The following is a 23607-nucleotide window of genomic DNA, read 5'->3' as shown; positions in this document are numbered from 1 at the left end:
ACAGCTTTTAGATGTATGTACTATTGGTATATACACTCCAATGATCAGCTCTTAGCAGCCCATGTGAGTCACCTAACACATGTGGGAACCATCATTTGGCAACTAGCATGAAATATCTCATAAAATTACAAAAATATGAGTAATCATTCATGACTTATTTACATGAAAACAAAATTACATATCCTTTATATCTAATCCATACACCAACGACCAAAAACACCTACAAACACTTTCATTCTTCAATTTTCTTCATCTAATTGATCTCTCTCAAGTTCTATCTTCAAGTTCTAAGTGTTCTTCATAAATTCCAAAAGTTCTAGTTTCATAAAATCAAGAATACTTTCAAGTTTGCTAGCTCACTTCCAATCTTGTAAGGTGATCATCCAACCTCAAGAAATCTTTGTTTCTTACAGTAGGTTATCATTCTAATACAAGGTAATAATCATATTCAAACTTTGGTTCAATTTCTATAACTATAACAATCTTATTTCAAGTGATGATCTTACTTGAACTTGTTTTCGTGTCATGATTCTGCTTCAAGAACTTCGAGCCATCCAAGGATCCATTGAAGCTAGATCCATTTTTCTCTTTTCCAGTAGGTTTATCCAAGGAACTTAAGGTAGTAATGATGTTCATAACATCATTCGATTCATACATATAAAGCTATCTTATTCGAAGGTTTAAACTTGTAATCACTAGAACATAGTTTAGTTAATTCTAAACTTGTTCGCAAACAAAAGTTAATCCTTCTAACTTGACTTTTAAAATCAACTAAACACATGTTCTATATCTATATGATATGCTAACTTAATGATTTAAAACCTGGAAACACGAAAAACACCGTAAAACCGGATTTACGCCGTCGTAGTAACACCGCGGGCTGTTTTGGGTTAGTTAATTAAAAACTATGATAAACTTTGATTTAAAAGTTGTTATTATGAGAAAATGATTTTTATTATGAACATGAAACTATATCCAAAAATTATGGTTAAACTCAAAGTGGAAGTATGTTTTCTAAAATGGTCATCTAGACGTCGTTCTTTCGACTGAAATGACTACCTTTACAAAAACGACTTGTAACTTATTTTTCCGACTATAAACCTATACTTTTCTGTTTAGATTCATAAAATAGAGTTCAATATGAAACCATAGCAATTTGATTCACTCAAAACGGATTTAAAATGAAGAAGTTATGGGTAAAACAAGATTGGATAATTTTTCTCATTTTAGCTACGTGAAAATTGGTAACAAATCTATTCCAACCATAACTTAATCAACTTGTATTGTATATTATGTAATCTTGAGATACCATAGACACGTATACAATGTTTCGACCTATCATGTCGACACATCTATATATATTTCGGAACAACCATAGACACTCTATATGTGAATGTTGGAGTTAGCTATACAGGGTTGAGGTTGATTCCAAAATATATATAGTTTGAGTTGTGATCAATACTGAGATACGTATACACTGGGTCGTGGATTGATTCAAGATAATATTTATCGATTTATTTCTGTACATCTAACTGTGGACAACTAGTTGTAGGTTACTAACGAGGACAGCTGACTTAATAAACTTAAAACATCAAAATATATTAAAAGTGTTGTAAATATATTTTTGAACATACTTTGATATATATGTATATATTGTTATAGGTTCGTGAATCAACCAGTGGCCAAGTCTTACTTCCCGACGAAGTAAAAATCTGTGAAAGTGAGTTATAGTCCCACTTTTAAAATCTAATATTTTTGGGATGAGAATACATGCAGGTTTTATAAATGATTTACAAAATAGACACAAGTACGTGAAACTACATTCTATGGTTGAATTATCGAAATCGAATATGCCCCTTTTTATTAAGTCTGGTAATCTAAGAATTAGGGAACAGACACCCTAATTGACGCGAATCCTAAAGATAGATCTATTGGGCCTAACAAACCCCATCCAAAGTACCGGATGCTTTAGTACTTCGAAATTTATATCATATCCGAAGGGTGTCCCGGAATGATGGGGATATTCTTATATATGCATCTTGTTATTGTCGGTTACCAGGTGTTCACCATATGAATGATTTTTATCTCTATGTATGGGATGTGTATTGAAATATGAAATCTTGTGGTCTATTGTTACGATTTGATATATATAGGTTAAACCTATAACTCACCAACATTTTTGTTGACGTTTAAAGCATGTTTATTCTCAGGTGAATATTAAGAGCTTCCGCTGTTGCATACTAAAATAAGGACAAGATTTGGAGTCCATGTTTGTATGATATTGTGTAAAAACTGCATTCAAGAAACTGAATTCGATGTAACATATTTGTATTGTAAACCATTATGTAATGGTCGTGTGTAAACAGGATATTTTAGATTATCATTATTTGATAATCTACGTAAAGCTTTTTAAACCTTTATTTATGAAATAAAGGTTATGGTTTGTTTTAAAAATGAATGCAGTCTTTGAAAAACGTCTCATATAGAGGTCAAAACCTCGCAACGAAATCAATTAATATGGAACGTTTTTAATCAATAAGAACGGGACATTTCAGTTGGTATCCGAGCGTTGGTCTTAGAGAACCAGAAAATTTGCATTAGTGTGTCTTATCGAGTTTGTTAGGATGCATTAGTGAGTCTGGACTTCGACCGTGTTTTCTTTAAAAATGATTGCTTAACATTTTTGTTGGAAACTATATATTTTTAACATATGAATATTATGTGATATATTAATCTCTTAACGTGTTTGATATTATGTGATAGATGTCTACCTCTAGAACAAGTCCCATTGACTCACCTAATAATAATGAAGAGTCAAATGTAAATTGGAATGATTTGTGGACTGATTCACAAGTTCCCGAAGAGGAACCGGAAGAAGAGTCGGAACCGGAAGAAGAATCGGAACCGGAAGAAGAATCGGAACCGGATGAAGAAATAGAACCGGTGGGGGAAATAATAAAACGGTTAAGTAAAAGAAAATCCTCAACCAACCGACCAAAGTTAATTATGGTCAATGGTGTTTCCGCCAAGGAAGCAAAATATTGGGAGGATTACCAATTCTCCGATGAATCGGATTCCGACGAGAATTCCGATGATGTTATAGAAATTACCCCAACTGAATTTAAAAAGGCAAAAGAAAATAATAAGGGAAAGGGCATAAAAATAGAGAAATCTAATTCCAACCCCGATGAACTTTATATGTATCGTCAACCCCCGAAGTCCTTAAGTTGTAACAATGACCCGGGAACCTCTAAACCACCAGGTTTTTCTAAACCAATGTGGACAACGACGGCTCGTATTAGGGGAACATCATATATCCCTAGAAACTTGGCAAAACGAACCAAAACCGAAGAAGAAGAAACGAGCTAGTCGGAATAAGATAGTTGTATTCGTGTGGTGTAATATATGTAATATAGTGTTCTTATGCTTTATGATATATGTAAAAATTGCTTGTATTAATAAGTATTTTTTTTTATGAAACTAACTCTTGTCTATTTTACAGTTTAAAAACACAAAATGGATAGACAACCCAATATTTTAAGAGACCTGCCCGGAGACATGATTGATGAAATCTTGTCTAGAGTCGGCCAGAATTCTTCGGCACAACTATTTAAGGCGAGATCAGTTTGTAAGACATTCGAAGAACGTTCCAAGAATGTCTTGGTTTATAAGAGACTTTCGTTTGAAAGATGGGGGATATCACATTGGGAAACCCATAAGTTACGATGTGTTTACTTTGACGCATATATTGCGGGGAACCCAAATGCTATTTTACGCAACGGGTTAAGAAATTATTTTGACTCAATATATCCGAATATTGGACTTCGTGATTTAGAAAAAGCGGCTAACATGCAACATAAAGAAGCATGTTATGCTTACGGATTAGTAATGTTCGCTTCTCACCAAAGTGAGAACAAGAACATCGGGCTACAACTATTAAACAAAACGTTTCCACAAGTGACGGAGTCGGTAATTGGGGTAAGAAATGAGGTTTTTAGATTATTACGGGACTGTTGGACATTACGTAACCCTCGTCCCTTTGATGACGTTACAACACGCTGTCTTATCAACGGCCATAACGGTTATGTTGCACAAGACCAAGGATGGGAAGTAGTCCTAGTAAAACCAGAATGCATGACTTGTTTCTGGACGTATGAATTACGTGTCTTTATTGCCTTTGCCGAACGACTTGTGTACTAGCTAGAATTGTCTTCACAACTATCTTGTATCAAAGTTATTGTGTGCTATATTTCATGCTTTATGTAAAATAAGCGGTATTGTAAGTTTGTAAAATATTGTATAAAAGTTTGAACGCGAAATATTATTACAATCAATTTTTCATATAGAATTGTAGTAGTTGAATTGTATATTAGCTACTAAGTATGAACTTAACGGGTAGGTACTACCCGAATTTAAACTTATAAAACGCTAATATGAAGAAAAAGCTTTTATAAATGAGTTCATATTATGCTACGAAATACTATTAACTACTCTTAATATTCTGTATGATTAACTTGTTCCATTTAACTATTTTGAAGGAAATGGCACCGACTACTCGACACACCGTGAATATGAATGAAGAGGAATTCCGTACTTTTCTAGCTTCAAACATAGCCGCAGTACAGGCTGCGCTACATACTATAACGACCCGTTCCTAATCCATCCGGACAACGTCCATATCGATTACAAACGAATTATAATAGTTGATAACATCGCGAGGTATTTGACCTCTATATGATACATTTTACAAACGTTGCATTTATTCTTAAAAAGGCAAACTATCATTACATCAAAATTGATATGCTCGTCTAACATTTTACAATATCCAAATGGCTTAATATTAGCCCTTAATGATCTTCAATGACTCGAATGCAACGTTCGTGTATCATGGCTTAAATGGTCCCAACTAGTATCCTTTATATGAGCTAATGCACAGCGGAAGACTTAATTCGTACCTGAGAATAAACATGCTTTAAAGTGTCAACCAAAAGGTTGGTGAGTTCATAAGTTTATCGTATCAACAGTTATCAAAAGTTTCAATAGACCACAAGATTTCATAGTTATAAATATCTGTACACTCGCAAGTGTATAAAAGCATTCTAAGTGGTTGAGCACTTGGTAACCATACTTAACATTTAATCACGTCGCATATTCCCTTTAATATGAAATCTTACTACACCGTACCAAGGTGTAGTCGCAAAACAAAGTACTGTGCAACCGTTGAATACTGGTCGTCCAGTCCGGTTGGGGTTGTCAGGCCCGATAGATCTATCAACAGGATTCGCGTTTACAATACCGCTGTAAATATTAGTTACCAAGCTACAGGGAAGTATGCCAGTGGTACAACTCAACGTAGAATGTGTTTTTAGTACTTGTGTCTATTTCGTAAACATTTATAAAAGCTTCGCATGTATTCTCAGTCCCAAAAATATATATATATTGCAAAAGCAATTAAAAAGGGAGCAAATGAAACTCACCAATTGTATTTTGTAGTAAAAATACATATAACATCATTGATAACTTATAAGGTTTGGCCTTCGATTCACGAACGTATCAATATTGAGATTCAATATTGCAGGATATTATTTAGACGCAACAGAGATGACAAACACTAGTTTGTCTCATGAGCAAAACCCCCGATCCGTACCCATAACTTTCATAGATTTGACCCATAATCTCCTTAATATTATCCCATTCATAAAACCAGTTTTGGAACACTTGGATAGAATCCCGTCATAGAATCTTTGTATAAATTTTGGTACAATAAATACTCTTGATCTTAAAATTAATACTAATCTTAATCTTTAATCTTAATAATAATTTTAATAATAATAATAATAATAATAATAATAATATAAATTTTATAAGTTTACAGAGTATTATTATGTGTATATATGTGTGTGTGCGATGTTTGATGAAATGAAAAATAATAGAAGGCCTTTTAAAGAAAATTTTCGTCACCTAACTACTTTATGTCGGCAAAACATTACACGATTCGTGTAAATGGGTACATGATTCGTGTAAGGTATAGTCACGAAAGTTGTAGATTTTTGAGTTACGGTCGTTTGGACACCAAGATCACCCTTTTTCGAGTCCGAATGAATTAGTTATGATTTTTCTCGTGCAAGTGCGCAGGTTTAGTGATTTCCAACATTTTAACTTGAAATCTTGTGATGAAATGTTGTAGTCTTTTGGTGCTCATTAAAAATCTTTATATTATCTTTATTTTTATTTTTATATCATTGAAAATCCCTAAAAATATTTTATAATCAAATTATATTATATCAAAAAAAAATGTTCGTTGTTTAACTAAGTATTTTTAAATACAAAACGTTTTATATTTAGCTAAAGACTATATTTAATCATTTTGTAAAAATACATAAATATATATTTAATAAACACGCTTTATTTAAATATTCATTTTTATTAAAATCACGGACCGTTATCATTTACAATTTGTCAAAAGGTTTCAAGAAAAATTCCAACTTTTAAGATAACGTTAAAAATCTTTATTCTTATCAAAATGGTTTGATAATAATTTGACGAAAGTGGTTTCAGATATTTATAAAAATTATAATCCTTTTTAAAGAAGACGTGACATATAAATCATATTTTATAATTTCTAAAATAATAACAGATAACTATATTAAACTTAATAATTACACCTTGACATGTAGTAAAAATATATTATCTTTTACTCTCGCCGATAAATATAGTATTCTTATATCGAAACCAAATATTACATATCTAATACCTTGTTAACGTTATCAATTAATAAATATATATCATATATACACATAAAAGTTCGTAAATCGTTAGGCTTGGTCAATGGGTAACTAATCATTCAAATATAGATTTCAGACTTTCTAGACTCAACATTAAGGTTTTTGCTTATCGTGTCGGAAATATATAGAGTTTAAGGTTTAAATTTGGTCGGAAATTTCCGGGTCGTTACAGTACCCACCCGTTAAAGAAATTTCGTCCCCGAAATTTGGTAGAGGTTGTCATAATAACATATAGGAATGTTTTCATGACGAATATGAGATAATAATAGAGTTTTATCATTATTGATAGATATAGATAAAAAAAATTTCGATCATGTGAAGCGTACGAGCGAAGCTATCACAAAAGAGAGTGAAATGAGTAATATGGTATCATTTTAACTGATGACGTAGTTATGATTGATTTAAAAAAAATCTTTCGTAATAAGATTTGGTTCTTCGGCGATTTAGAAACAGGATCTCCTTTGATTAAATACGGCAAATCAGCTGTGATTTCTTTGTCGGATCTTTCACTTATAAAACTACCGCCATCGTTTCCCTATTTCCATACCTCACATCTTCTTTTCTTCATCTTTTAATTCATACTTTAAGGTATTCTTTAAAATGCTTCATCCTGTTCTGATTTTTGTTATACTTCTAACTTTCATATCTTTCATTCTTCTCTTTCATCTACCGCCAGAAGAATCTATTCACTTTTATGATTTTCTTGGAATTATAATGTTTCTAATTCTCCCGTGTCTTTACGTCGCTATACGTATTGATATACACGGTTTGTAGTTTCTGGGTCGTTATTGAGTTTGATATCTTTCCTTACACTTCAATGTTCCTGCTTCTGTTTTCTATAATCATTGTCATCCATAGTTAATACTTTCTCCTGTTTGCTGCGATTTATACCTCAATTTCTATTTTGAGGCTTTGTCCCTTCGTTTCTTCTTCCCGTCCTTGAGCCAAGCGAACAATGGTCCGAAATTCGTAGGTAGGAAATTTGGAATGAACCTAGCTATTGGTTTTAGAATGAAATTGTAATGGCACGATCTTGATTCGTAAAAATTACCAGAATATTTCGGGAAATTAGAACTATTAGGGTGATGCGTTCTAATATATTTGGAGATTGAACAGAATGTAAGAGCCGTGTAACATGGCACATGATGATGGTACTGTGAATCATCACGAAACTTAACATGAGTTACTGTAATATAATGAAGTTGATCAAGTTCCATTATATTATATTAATTCACGCATCAATTCCCAACACTTCTTCAAAACATTCATATTTTAAATTTGAAGATTTCAGAATTTAGAAACTAACACAGTTTCTTTTATTTTGTAACACAGATGTTATGGAGAAATCAATGATTTCAGATAAGGATAGCTGTGAAAATGGCTTCAGAAATATTGAGGATATTTATAATGAAAGATATGATAATATCTTGGAATTTCTAATGTCGAAGGATGATGATGAAGATTGACTCGTAAGGGTTTAGATTTAGAAGCAAGGTGTTTACTACAGAATCGTCATGATTCTTTATGTACAAGTTTAGTCCTTGTAATTTGTTCAGAGTCTCCTTCACGATTTGCTCAATCCGGTTTTCAGTACCAAATTTTCTATCGAGCGTTCCTAACACTTCCTCCTTTTTCTGAGCTTTTTCAACATACTGTACTTCATCGTAAACTTTTGACTATTAAGGTTGTTTACGGTTTTTGCTGCTTCATCAGCATTTCAAGAACTACTTCATAGTCCAAGATGTTTTTCAGAAACTTCGCATTCGAAACATGTAATTCTTAGGGATAGACACGTTTGGTATAACTGGGGAATTTCTATAAGATTTTCAAAATACTGATTGCGGATTTCACCGAAGAGATAACGAGCTGCTGGTATATCGGCTGATAATGTCGTGGGATATAAAAGGTTCTCTGGTAACAACGGCGGAAGGACAATGTTTAAATATCAAGGTTATAATAGGAGTAGTCTCACTGAGAAGTCGAAGTGGAGCTGTGACAAAATTAGCTTCTTGAAAAGGAATTGTAGGGCTGTTTTCGCTAATAAATAGCATAGGATTCAACACGGTATGTGTTAAACTATGAATTTGGATTCGAGGGTTTTCCGGTGTATAAATCTTTTCTTCGGTAGACAAGATGCGGCAGGTTCGACTTCTCGATCGAGATGTTTTTAAGAATCATGAAAGGATTTGAATGCGAATTGTAATTGTCGAGGTTCAAATGAGGTTTAGAATAAAATCAAGTGGCAAACTTGAAGATTAGTTTAGTTTCATATATGTTATAATCAATATTTTAATTAATTTTTACTTGTCCAAAGTTAGCAGTCTGTTAGTTCGATTGTCCAATAGTACAATAATTAAATAATATATATATATATATGTATATAATATTCGAATTAAATAATACATATCGTGACCCGTGTACCGGTCTCGGTGTCGATCACAACTCAAAGTATATATATATTTTGGAATCAACTCCGACCCCGTATAGCCATATCCCACCTTCACATATAGAGTGTCTACGGTTGTTCCAAAATATATATATAGATGGGTCAATATGATAAATCGAACCTTGTATACGTGTCCCGTTATATAAAGTGCGTAAAATAAATAAATGTATATCATGACCCATGCACCGGTGTTGTCTCAGAATTAATCCGACGTGTTGCGTACATGTGTCCCGACAGTAGTACAGTGCGAAAATTAAAATTGCGAGAATGTAAATTGCGGAAATGTAAATTGCGATAAATTAAATGTTAATCAGTTAGCTGGGAACAGTTAGCCGGAACAGTTAGCGTGAAATTCTTAATAAATTTTCAATTAGTTAAATCGTGTGTTTCTAACAATTTTAATATATCCAATGTTTTCTTCATTATGCCACTTGTTGGATTCTGATAAGTCAAAATCCGAATATGAAATGAGAATGGTTATTCTGGGATGAGCGGATACGAATACCGGTGGTTGTAAGTAGGATGATAGATAACCGTTGAATTAGATTCGAAGAATGTACAATGTAACTTATTAATGTGAATTCTAAATATTTCTCGGGTGTTACCCACCCGTTAAAATATTTTCATCATTAACAGTTGGTACGAAAGAAATTTTTAATTACATTCTTTATGAAAATATACTTGCATATATATTTTCTTCAGATGTAATAGTAGATTTAATGAGTCAATAAGATATTATACTCATTTGATTTATCGTTAACACTGGATTACATGATTTCTAAAACATTAGAGATTACATAATCACCATGTCGAACGAAGATATATGAGGTTAAACGTAAAGCGAAGGTAATCGATATAGGACGATATACCGAACGAAAATTTAGTAGATAGAACGATACGTAGAACGGTGACTATACTCATGGTATAGTTTATGACGTTGTGGTTTACGACGCGGTTGTGGCTACTGCTGATGTTTGTAACCGTCGTACCATATTTTCCATAGCCGTCACACGAACGCGAAGTTTGTTAACTTATACTTGTACACCGGATTGATTGGCGATTGAAGCGAGCGGATGTATAAAATTCGGAATATGAGATGGTATATAATTATGATGAGATATCCGTAAAAAGGGAAAAGAAATGGTTTCTCGAACAGGTTCGTCGGTAAGTGTTTCAGGTTTATCGTCAAAAGAGTAATTTAGTGGATAGAAAGGTTCCTCGATGTGAAATGATTTTCGGATGTCATATGATATTCTAACTATATAGAATATCTATATATATATCCAAAGATTTCATAGTCTTCAAAGGAATTTACGGCATATGTCAGGCAAATCTAGGATGCGCTAAAATATGAATTTCGTCTATACACCATCGATGCACTAAATGCAGTAAGACGTGTCTAGACTTAAGAATGCTAAGCAGGCAATTTCCCTAAAGATGATAAGCAGATGATTTCCGACTAAAGTGATAAGCAAAGCTTTTTGACAGGCAGACACGGTCGAAGTCCAGTCTCACTAATGCATCCTAACAACTACTAGTTAGACACACTAGTGGGTGACCTGGTTCGCTAAGACCAACGCTCTGATACCACCTATAACGACCCGTTCCTAATCCATCCGGACAACGTCCATATCGATTACAAACGAATTATAATAGTTGATAACATCGCGAGGTATTTGACCTCTATATGATACATTTTACAAACGTTGCATTTATTCTTAAAAAGGCAAACTATCATTACATCAAAATTGATATGCTCGTCTAACATTTTACAATATCCAAATGGCTTAATATTAGCCCTTAATGATCTTCAATGACTCGAATGCAACGTTCGTGTATCATGGCTTAAATGGTCCCAACTAGTATCCTTTATATGAGCTAATGCACAGCGGAAGACTTAATTCGTACCTGAGAATAAACATGCTTTAAAGTGTCAACCAAAAGGTTGGTGAGTTCATAAGTTTATCGTATCAACAGTTATCAAAAGTTTCAATAGACCACAAGATTTCATAGTTATAAATATCTGTACACTCGCAAGTGTATAAAAGCATTCTAAGTGGTTGAGCACTTGGTAACCATACTTAACATTTAATCACGTCGCATATTCCCTTTAATATGAAATCTTACTACACCGTACCAAGGTGTAGTCGCAAAACAAAGTACTGTGCAACCGTTGAATACTGGTCGTCCAGTCCGGTTGGGGTTGTCAGGCCCGATAGATCTATCAACAGGATTCGCGTTTACAATACCGCTGTAAATATTAGTTACCAAGCTACAGGGAAGTATGCCAGTGGTACAACTCAACGTAGAATGTGTTTTTAGTACTTGTGTCTATTTCGTAAACATTTATAAAAGCTTCGCATGTATTCTCAGTCCCAAAAATATATATATATATTGCAAAAGCAATTAAAAAGGGAGCAAATGAAACTCACCAATTGTATTTTGTAGTAAAAATACATATAACATCATTGATAACTTATAAGGTTTGGCCTTCGATTCACGAACGTATCAATATTGAGATTCAATATTGCAGGATATTATTTAGACGCAACAGAGATGACAAACACTAGTTTGTCTCATGAGCAAAACCCCCGATCCGTACCCATAACTTTCATAGATTTGACCCATAATCTCCTTAATATTATCCCATTCATAAAACCAGTTTTGGAACACTTGGATAGAATCCCGTCATAGAATCTTTGTATAAATTTTGGTACAATAAATACTCTTGATCTTAAAATTAATACTAATCTTAATCTTTAATCTTAATAATAATTTTAATAATAATAATAATAATAATAATAATATAAATTTTATAAGTTTACAGAGTATTATTATGTGTATATATGTGTGTGTGCGATGTTTGATGAAATGAAAAATAATAGAAGGCCTTTTAAAGAAAATTTTCGTCACCTAACTACTTTATGTCGGCAAAACATTACACGATTCGTGTAAATGGGTACACGATTCGTGTAAGGTATAGTCACGAAAGTTGTAGATTTTTGAGTTACGGTCGTTTGGACACCAAGATCACCCTTTTTCGAGTCCGAATGAATTAGTTATGATTTTTCTCGTGCAAGTGCGCAGGTTTAGTGATTTCCAACATTTTAACTTGAAATCTTGTGATGAAATGTTGTAGTCTTTTGGTGCTCATTAAAAATCTTTATATTATCTTTATTTTTATTTTTATATCATTGAAAATCCCTAAAAATATTTTATAATCAAATTATATTATATCAAAAAAAAATGTTCGTTGTTTAACTAAGTATTTTTAAATACAAAACGTTTTATATTTAGCTAAAGACTATATTTAATCATTTTGTAAAAATACATAAATATATATTTAATAAACACGCTTTATTTAAATATTCATTTTTATTAAAATCACGGACCGTTATCATTTACAATTTGTCAAAAGGTTTCAAGAAAAATTCCAACTTTTAAGATAACGTTAAAAATCTTTATTCTTATCAAAATGGTTTGATAATAATTTGACGAAAGTGGTTTCAGATATTTATAAAAATTATAATCCTTTTTAAAGAAGACGTGACATATAAATCATATTTTATAATTTCTAAAATAATAACAGATAACTATATTAAACTTAATAATTACACCTTGACATGTAGAAAAATATATTATCTTTTACTCTCGCCGATAAATATAGTATTCTTATATCGAAACCAAATATTACATATCTAATACCTTGTTAACGTTATCAATTAATAAATATATATCATATATACACATAAAAGTTCGTAAATCGTTAGGCTTGGTCAATGGGTAACTAATCATTCAAATATAGATTTCAGACTTTCTAGACTCAACATTAAGGTTTTTGCTTATCGTGTCGGAAATATATAGAGTTTAAGGTTTAAATTTGGTCGGAAATTTCCGGGTCGTTACACATACCAACAATAACCTTGGATCTAGCAGTACAGGAAATCGTGAAGGATGCACCTACAAAGAATTCACTGCCTGCAAACCTTTGGAATTTGATGGAACCGAAGGACCAATCGGATTGAAACGGTGGACCGAGAAGGTTGAATCGGTGTTTGCCATAAGTAAGTGTACTGAAGAGGACAAAGTGAAGTACGCTACGCATACCTTCACAGGTTCTGCGTTAACATGGTGGAATACCTATCTAGAGCAAGTGGGACAAGATGATGCGTACGCACTACCGTGGTCAGCATTCAAGCACTTGATGAACGAGAAGTACCGTCCCAGAACCGAGGTCAATAAGCTCAAGACAGAACTTAGAGGGTTACGAACCCAAGGATTTGATATTACCACGTACGAAAGACGATTCACAGAATTGTGCCTATTGTGTCCGGGAGCATTCGAAGATGAGGAAGAGAAGATCGACGCGTTTGTGAAAGGATTACCGGAAAGAATCCAAGAAGATATAAGTTCACACGAGCCTGCCTCCATACAACAGGCATGTAGAATGGCTCACAAACTAGTGAACCAGATTGAAGAAAGAATTAAAGAACAGACTGCTGAAGAGGCCAATGTGAAGCAAGTCAAAAGAAAGTGGGAGGAAAACGGTGATAAGAATCACCAATACAACAACAACAGCAATTACAACAATAATCGCAACAATTATCCCAACAATCGCAACATCAATCGCAACTACAACAAACGGCCCAACAACAACAATAACAACAACAGTAACTACAACAATCATCCCAACAACAATAATAACCGCAACAACAACAACAATCAGAAGCAGCTATGCCAAAGGTGTGAAAAGAATCACTCGGGGTTCTGCACCAAATTTTGCAACAAGTGTAAAAGAAATGGTCATAGCGCGGCGAAGTGTGAGGTCTACGGACCAGGGGTTAATAGAACGAAAGGAACAAATGGTGTCGGAACGAGTAATGGCGGAGCAAGTAGTGTCGGAGCAAGTTATGCCAATGTAGTTTGTTATAAATGTGGAAAACCAGGCCACATTATTAGAAATTGCCCGAACCAGGAGAACACGAATGGACAAGGCCGTGGAAGAGTTTTCAATATTAATGCGGTAGAGGCACAGGAAGACCCGGAGCTTGTTACGGGTACGTTTCTTATTGACAATAAATCTGCTTACGTTTTATTTGATTCGGGTGCGGATAGAAGCTATATGAGTAGAGATTTTTGTGCTAAATTAAGTTGTCCATTGACGCCTTTGGATAGTAAATTTTTACTCGAATTAGCAAATGGTAAATTAATTTCAGCAGATAATATATGTCGGAATCGAGAAATTAAACTGGTTAGCGAAACATTTAAGATTGATTTGATACCAGTAGAGTTAGGGAGTTTTGATGTGATAATCGGTATGGACTGGTTGAAAGAAGTGAAAGCGGAGATCGTTTGTTACAAAAATGCAATTCGCATTATACGAGAAAAAGGAAAACCCTTAATGGTGTACGGAGAAAAGGGCAACACGAAGCTACATCTTATTAGTAATTTGAAGGCACAAAAACTAATAAGAAAAGGTTGCTATGCTGTTCTAGCACACGTCGAGAAAGTACAAACTGAAGAAAAGAGCATCAATGATGTTCCCATTGCAAAAGAATTTCCCGATGTATTTCCGAAAGAATTACCGGGATTACCCCCACATCGATCCGTTGAATTTCAAATAGATCTTGTACCAGGAGCTGCACCAATAGCTCGTGCTCCTTACAGACTCGCACCCAGCGAGATGAAAGAACTGCAAAGCCAATTACAAGAACTTTTAGAGCGTGGTTTCATTCGACCAAGCACATCACCGTGGGGAGCTCCTGTTTTGTTTGTCAAGAAGAAAGATGGTACATTCAGGTTGTGTATCGACTACCGAGAGTTGAACAAACTTACCATCAAGAACCGCTACCCACTACCGAGAATCGACGACTTATTTGATCAACTACAAGGCTCGTCTGTTTATTCAAAGATTGACTTACGTTCCGGGTATCATCAAATGCGGGTGAAAGAAGATGATATTCCAAAGACTGCTTTCAGAACACGTTACGGTCATTACGAGTTTATGGTCATGCCGTTTGGTTTAACTAATGCACCAGCTGTGTTCATGGACCTTATGAACCGAGTGTGTGGACCATACCTTGACAAGTTTGTCATTGTTTTCATTGATGACATACTTATTTACTCAAAGAATGACCAAGAACACGGTGAACATTTGAGAAAGGTGTTAGAAGTATTGAGGAAGGAAGAATTGTACGCTAAGTTTTCAAAGTGTGCATTTTGGTTGGAAGAAGTTCAATTCCTCGGTCACATAGTGAACAAAGAAGGTATTAAGGTGGATCCGGCAAAGATAGAAACTGTTGAAAAGTGGGAAACCCCGAAAACTCCGAAACACATACGCCAGTTTTTAGGACTAGCTGGTTACTACAGAAGGTTCATCCAAGACTTTTCCAGAATAGCAAAACCCTTGACTGCATTAACGCATAAAGGGAAGAAATTTGAATGGAATGATGAACAAGAGAAAGCGTTTCAGTTATTGAAGAAAAAGCTAACTACGGCACCTATATTGTCATTGCCTGAAGGGAATGATGATTTTGTGATTTATTGTGATGCATCAAAGCAAGGTCTCGGTTGTGTATTAATGCAACGAACGAAGGTGATTTCTTATGCGTCTAGACAATTGAAGATTCACGAACAAAATTATACGACGCATGATTTGGAATTAGGCGCGGTTGTTTTTGCATTAAAGACTTGGAGGCACTACTTATATGGGGTCAAAAGTATTATATATACCGACCACAAAAGTCTTCAACACATATTTAATCAGAAACAACTGAATATGAGGCAGCGTAGGTGGATTGAATTATTGAATGATTACGACTTTGAGATTCGTTACCACCCGGGGAAGGCAAATGTGGTAGCCGATGCCTTGAGCAGGAAGGACAGAGAACCCATTCGAGTAAAATCTATGAATATAATGATTCATAATAACATTACTACTCAAATAAAGGAGGCACAACAAGGAGTTTTAAAAGAGGGAAATTTAAAGGATGAAATACCCAAAGGATCGGAGAAGCATCTTAATATTCGGGAAGACGGAACCCGGTATAGGGCTGAAAGGATTTGGGTACCAAAATTTGGAGATATGAGAGAAATGGTACTTAGAGAAGCTCATAAAACCAGATACTCAATACATCCTGGAACGGGGAAGATGTACAAGGATCTCAAGAAACATTTTTGGTGGCCGGGTATGAAAGCCGATGTTGCTAAATACGTAGGAGAATGTTTGACGTGTTCTAAGGTCAAAGCTGAGCATCAGAAACCATCAGGTCTACTTCAACAACCCGAAATCCCGGAATGGAAATGGGAAAACATTACCATGGATTTCATCACTAAATTGCCAAGGACTGCAAGTGGTTTTGATACTATTTGGGTAATAGTTGATCGTCTCACCAAATCAGCACACTTCCTACCAATAAGAGAAGATGACAAGATGGAGAAGTTAGCACGACTGTATTTGAAGGAAGTCGTCTCCAGACATGGAATACCAATCTCTATTATCTCTGATAGGGATGGCAGATTTATTTCAAGATTCTGGCAGACATTACAGCAAGCATTAGGAACTCGTCTAGACATGAGTACTGCCTATCATCCACAAACTGATGGGCAGAGCGAAAGGACGATACAAACGCTTGAAGACATGCTACGAGCATGTGTTATTGATTTCGGAAACAGTTGGGATCGACATCTACCGTTAGCAGAATTTTCCTACAACAACAGCTACCATTCAAGCATTGAGATGGCGCCGTTTGAAGCACTTTATGGTAGAAAGTGCAGGTCTCCGATTTGTTGGAGTGAAGTGGGGGATAGACAGATTACGGGTCCGGAGATTATACAAGAAACTACCGAGAAGATCATCCAAATTCAACAACGGTTGAAAACCGCCCAAAGTCGACAAAAGAGCTACGCTGACATTAAAAGAAAAGATATAGAATTTGAAATTGGAGAGATGGTCATGCTTAAAGTTGCACCTTGGAAAGGCGTTGTTCGATTTGGTAAACGAGGGAAATTAAATCCAAGGTATATTGGACCATTCAAGATTATTGATCGTGTCGGACCAGTAGCTTACCGACTAGAGTTACCTCAACAACTTGCGGCTGTACATAACACTTTCCACGTCTCGAATTTAAAGAAATGTTTTGCTAAAGAAGATCTCACTATTCCGTTAGATGAAATCCAAATCAACGAAAAACTTCAATTCATCGAAGAACCCGTCGAAATAATGGATCGTGAGGTTAAAAGACTTAAGCAAAACAAGATACCAATTGTTAAGGTTCGATGGAATGCTCGTAGAGGTCCCGAGTTCACCTGGGAGTGTGAAGATCAGATGAAGAAGAAATACCCGCATCTATTTCCAGAAGATTCGTCAACACCTTCAACAGCTTAAAATTTCGGGACGAAATTTATTTAACGGGTAGGTACTGTAGTGACCCGAACTTTTCCATGTTTATATATATTAATTGAGATTAATATTTACATGATTAAATGTTTCCAACATGTTAAGCAATCAAACTTGTTAAGACTTGATTAATTGAAATATGTTTCATATAGACAATTGACCACCCAAGTTGACCGGTGATTCACGAACGTTAAAACTTGTAAAAACTATATGATGACATATATATGGATATATATATAGTTAACATGATACTATGATAAGTAAACATATCATTAAGTATATTAACAATGAACTACATATGTAAAAACAAGACTACTAACTTAATGATTTTTAAACGAGACATATATGTAACGATTATCGTTGTAAAGACATTTAATGTATATATATCATATTAAGAGATATTCATACATGATAATATCATGATAATATAATAATTTAAAATCTCATTTGATATTATAAACATTGGGTTAACAACATTTAACAAGATCGTTAACCTAAAGGTTTCAAAACAACACTTACATGTAACGACTAACGATGACTTAACGACTCAGTTAAAATGTATATACATGTAGTGTTTTAATATGTATTTATACACTTTTTAAAGACTTCAATACACTTATCAAAATACTTCTACTTAACAAAAATGCTTACAATTACATCCTCGTTCAGTTTCATCAACAATTCTACTCGTATGCACCCGTATTCGTACTCGTACAATACACAGCTTTTAGATGTATGTACTATTGGTATATACACTCCAATGATCAGCTCTTAGCAGCCCATGTGAGTCACCTAACACATGTGGGAACCATCATTTGGCAACTAGCATGAAATATCTCATAAAATTACAAAAATATGAGTAATCATTCATGACTTATTTACATGAAAACAAAATTACATATCCTTTATATCTAATCCATACACCAACGACCAAAAACACCTACAAACACTTTCATTCTTCAATTTTCTTCATCTAATTGATCTCTCTCAAGTTCTATCTTCAAGTTCTAAGTGTTCTTCATAAATTCCAAAAGTTCTAGTTTCATAAAATCAAGAATACTTTCAAGTTTGCTAGCTCACTTCCAATCTTGTAAGGTGATCATCCAACCTCAAGAAATCTTTGTTTCTTACAGTAGGTTATCATTCTAATACAAGGTAATAATAATATTCAAACTTTGGTTCAATTTCTATAACTATAACAATCTTATTTCAAGTGATGATCTTACTTGAACTTGTTTTCGTGTCATGATTCTGCTTCAAGAACTTCGAGCCATCCAAGGATCCATTGAAGCTAGATCCATTTTTCTCTTTTCCAGTAGGTTTATCCAAGGAACTTAAGGTAGTAATGATGTTCATAACATCATTCGATTCATACATATAAAGCTATCTTATTCGAAGGTTTAAACTTGTAATCACTAGAACATAGTTTAGTTAATTCTAAACTTGTTCGCAAACAAAAGTTAATCCTTCTAACTTGACTTTTAAAATCAACTAAACACATGTTCTATATCTATATGATATGCTAACTTAATGATTTAAAACCTGGAAACACGAAAAACACCGTAAAACCGGATTTACGCCGTCGTAGTAACACCGCGGGCTGTTTTGGGTTAGTTAATTAAAAACTATGATAAACTTTGATTTAAAAGTTGTTATTATGAGAAAATGATTTTTATTATGAACATGAAACTATATCCAAAAATTATGGTTAAACTCAAAGTGGAAGTATGTTTTCTAAAATGGTCATCTAGACGTCGTTCTTTCGACTGAAATGACTACCTTTACAAAAACGACTTGTAACTTATTTTTCCGACTATAAACCTATACTTTTCTGTTTAGATTCATAAAATAGAGTTCAATATGAAACCATAGCAATTTGATTCACTCAAAACGGATTTAAAATGAAGAAGTTATGGGTAAAACAAGATTGGATAATTTTTCTCATTTTAGCTACGTGAAAATTGGTAACAAATCTATTCCAACCATAACTTAATCAACTTGTATTGTATATTATGTAATCTTGAGATACCATAGACACGTATACAATGTTTCGACCTATCATGTCGACACATCTATATATATTTCGGAACAACCATAGACACTCTATATGTGAATGTTGGAGTTAGCTATACAGGGTTGAGGTTGATTCCAAAATATATATAGTTTGAGTTGTGATCAATACTGAGATACGTATACACTGGGTCGTGGATTGATTCAAGATAATATTTATCGATTTATTTCTGTACATCTAACTGTGGACAACTAGTTGTAGGTTACTAACGAGGACAGCTGACTTAATAAACTTAAAACATCAAAATATATTAAAAGTGTTGTAAATATATTTTTGAACATACTTTGATATATATGTATATATTGTTATAGGTTCGTGAATAAACCAGTGGCCAAGTCTTACTTCCCGACGAAGTAAAAATCTGTGAAAGTGAGTTATAGTCCCACTTTTAAAATCTAATATTTTTGGGATGAGAATACATGCAGGTTTTATAAATGATTTACAAAATAGACACAAGTACGTGAAACTACATTCTATGGTTGAATTATCGAAATCGAATATGCCCCTTTTTATTAAGTCTGGTAATCTAAGAATTAGGGAACATACACCCTAATTGACGCGAATCCTAAAGATAGATCTATTTGGCCTAACAAACCCCATCCAAAGTACCGGATGCTTTAGTACTTCGAAATTTATATCATATCCGAAGGGTGTCCCGGAATGATGGGGATATTCTTATATATGCATCTTGTTATTGTCGGTTACCAGGTGTTCACCATATGAATGATTTTTATCTCTATGTATGGGATGTGTATTGAAATATGAAATCTTGTGGTCTATTGTTACGATTTGATATATATAGGTTAAACCTATAACTCACCAACATTTTTGTTGACGTTTAAAGCATGTTTATTCTCAGGTGAATATTAAGAGCTTCCGCTGTTGCATACTAAAATAAGGACAAGATTTGGAGTCCATGTTTGTATGATATTGTGTAAAAACTGCATTCAAGAAACTGAATTCGATGTAACATATTTGTATTGTAAACCATTATGTAATGGTCGTGTGTAAACAGGATATTTTAGATTATCATTATTTGATAATCTACGTAAAGCTTTTTAAACCTTTATTTATGAAATAAAGGTTATGGTTTGTTTTAAAAATGAATGCAGTCTTTGAAAAACATCTCATATAGAGGTCAAAACCTCGCAACGAAATCAATTAATATGGAACGTTTTTAATCAATAAGAACGGGACATTTCAGTTATGATGTGATGATAACGATGGGTAATGGTAATGAATCATGATGATGTGAAGAAGAAGAAAATGAAACAGAAAAGACGAGTTATATAGATTTAGTTTAGGAATTAAATTATGAAAGCACAGATAGAGTAATGGTTAAGGGGTGTTTCGGGTTAGAGAGAGGTCGCGGGTTCGAGCCCGGCCTGTGACATATTTGTTATCTTTTTAAGGTAGTATTATTATTTACTATTATTATTATTATTATTATTATTATTATTATTATTATTATTATTATTATTATTATTATTATTATCATTATAATAAGTATGATTATTATTATTATTATCAATATAAGTATCATTATTAGAATTTTTATTATTAGTATCATTTTTAATATTATCGTTATTATTATTATTAAAATTATCATTTTATTATTAAAAGTATCTTTATTATTAAAATTATTATTTTTACTAAAATTATCATTTTATTATCATTAAAACTATCATTATTGTTATTATTAGAATTATCTTTTTTTTTATAATTATTATTTTTATTATCATTATTATTATTATTTTTTTAACATTAATATTATTATTTTTAACATTATTATTATCATTTTTACCACTAGTATTATTATTATTATTATTATTTTTATTATCATTATTATAACTATAGTATTATTGTCAATAGTACTATTAATATTATTATTATTATTACAATAAAAATTAGTTATATAAAGATATATTTAACAAAAACTATATTAATATTCTTATAATAAATATTAATTATTTATTTAAGAGCATATAAAATATATATATATATCAATTATGTTATTAACAAAACATATAATTTATTAAGATACATTTATATCACTAATAATATATAAATTTTTTCGATTACAATTATATGTGTTAGTGTATATATATATATATATATATATATATATATATATATATATATATATATATATATATATATATATATATATATATATATATATATATATATATATATATATATATATATATGTATGATATAGGTTCGTGAATCCGAGGCCAACCCTGTATTTTTCAGTTCCGTCGTATGCATATTTTTCTACAAAATATCGTATTGTGAGTTTCATTTGCTCCCTTTTTAAATACTTTTGCAATATATATTTTTGGGCTGAGAATACATGCACTATTTTTATAAATGTTTGACGAAATAGACACAAGTACTTGATACTACATTCTATGGTTGGATTATTAGACCGAATATCTCCCCGTTTAGCTTGGTAGCCTAAGAATTGGTGTTTATTATAATTGCCACCAATTGACGCGAATCCTAAAGATAGATCTATTGGGCCCAACAAGCCCCATCCGGGTTACGGATGCTTTAGTACTTCGATTTATCATATCCGATGAGAGTCCCGGAATGATGGGGATATTCTATATGCATCTTGTTAAGGTCGGTTACCAGGTGCTCACCATATGAATGATTTTTATACACAGGTTATGTGTATCATGTTTTGTACACGAGATATGTGTACGGTTAAATATATGAAATCTTGTGGTCTATTAAAATATTGAAATGATTGTTATGATAAACCTATGAACTCACCAACCTTTTGGTTGACACTTTTAAGCATGTTTATTCTCAGGTATGAATGAAATCTTCCGCTGTGCATTTGCTCATTTTAAATATATTACGTGGAGTCGTTCATGGCATACTTAGGTTAGTACCTCGCAATGGGACCAAATGTTGATGCGTTCGTCCAGGTGGATTAGGACGGGTCACTACAAGTGGTGTCTTAACACCGCGACTAACACACTCGTCACGTAAAATGTGGTGTCTTAACATCGCGACAAACCCACATTTCACGCCACACAAATAAATACATTATATACATACACGTATAATTATTTTACTCACCTTGGAATGTCCGCACGAGTCATGTATAACATGATCTCCGTCCTCAAATCCGAGCAAGTAACCACCTATATGACACATAAATACAATATACACATAAATAGCCATTCTCTAAAAGAGAACCCGACACAAACATTCCTTAGCCGAGGGATCACACCTTGCTCGCCAAAACCCGCCCATCTAACACCTAATGAACACAAACCAATTACCATTCGGGTGGTAATTCAAACCAACACAACAAAGTACAATTTAACCCAAATCATATTTTACACCAATTAGACCAAACCTTGGTCTTAACACTAAATTACTACTTAGGTAGTAATCATTTCAAATGCCAATTACACTAAAAACCCCAACACTTGCAATATTGACCCATATTACTTTTGACCACGTTTGACTTATATTAAAATACCAGTTTAACCCAAAATACCTTCCCACATTTACTTTCATTCAAAAACGCCATTTAACACTTAACAAAAGTGTTTAACATCCATTTAATCCAAAATTAGTGTCATTACCAAATTCGACCCAATCAAAGTCAACCCATTTTGACATAAGTCCCAAAAACGCCAAAATCACTAACGACTAGTGATTATATTTCCAAAACACTATTTAACGCCTAAATCAAGTATTTACATACTTGATTCACCAAGACTTGACTCAAAACTCATTTTGACACCAAACCAAGTCAACACCCATTGTGACTAGTAAAATTGTTCTTAAGAACATCAAAACCACCAATACACTTACAAACTATTGACTAACACCCAAATATGTGACAAATACTTCCAAATTCGTCATCAAACCCTAAACCCAC

Source organism: Rutidosis leptorrhynchoides, chromosome 6 (assembly GCF_046630445.1).
Source record: "Rutidosis leptorrhynchoides isolate AG116_Rl617_1_P2 chromosome 6, CSIRO_AGI_Rlap_v1, whole genome shotgun sequence".
Taxonomy (NCBI): domain Eukaryota; kingdom Viridiplantae; phylum Streptophyta; class Magnoliopsida; order Asterales; family Asteraceae; genus Rutidosis; species Rutidosis leptorrhynchoides.
The sequence above is the reverse complement of the archived record's forward strand: the minus strand, read 5'-3'. Positions refer to the sequence as shown.